Here is a 560-nt window from a genome sequence, read left to right as displayed (position 1 = left end):
CCTGCAGCGGCTCGTCGCGGAAACGTGTAGCCTCCGTAAACTCCAACTCCTGGGGGTTGTAGCACGTGAGAAAGATCCGCTACGTACCTCCGCAGCATCGACACGTGGAACACGTTATGGATGTTTCCCAGCTCTGGCGGCAATCCAAGACGGTATGCAACAGCTCCCACTCTCGCGATCACGGGATAAGGTTCGATGTAGCGCGGCTTCAGCTTCCTGCTCTACCCGAACCTCGCATGACCTCGCATCGCCTGTACTCGGAGAAAGGAATAATCTCCGACCTCAAGCTCGAAGTCTCGACGTCGCTGATCGGCGTATGACTTCTGCCAGTCCCGCGCCTTCTTCAGATGGGCGTGAATCCTCCGTATCACCTCTGTGGTCTCCTCCATGATCTCCGGCCCGAACTCTCGGCGCTCGCCGATCTCCGTCCAGCACAACGGTGTCTTGCACGGTCGCCCGTACAAGGCCTCGTATGGAGATACTCCGATACTCGTGTGATGACTGTTGTTGTACGCAAACTCGCACAACGTCATGTACTGGTCCCAGGAGCTCCCCACTCC

This window comes from Tarenaya hassleriana, unplaced genomic scaffold (assembly GCF_000463585.1).
Source record: "Tarenaya hassleriana unplaced genomic scaffold, ASM46358v1 Cleome321, whole genome shotgun sequence".
Lineage (NCBI taxonomy): Eukaryota > Viridiplantae > Streptophyta > Magnoliopsida > Brassicales > Cleomaceae > Tarenaya > Tarenaya hassleriana.
The sequence above is the reverse complement of the archived record's forward strand: the minus strand, read 5'-3'. Positions refer to the sequence as shown.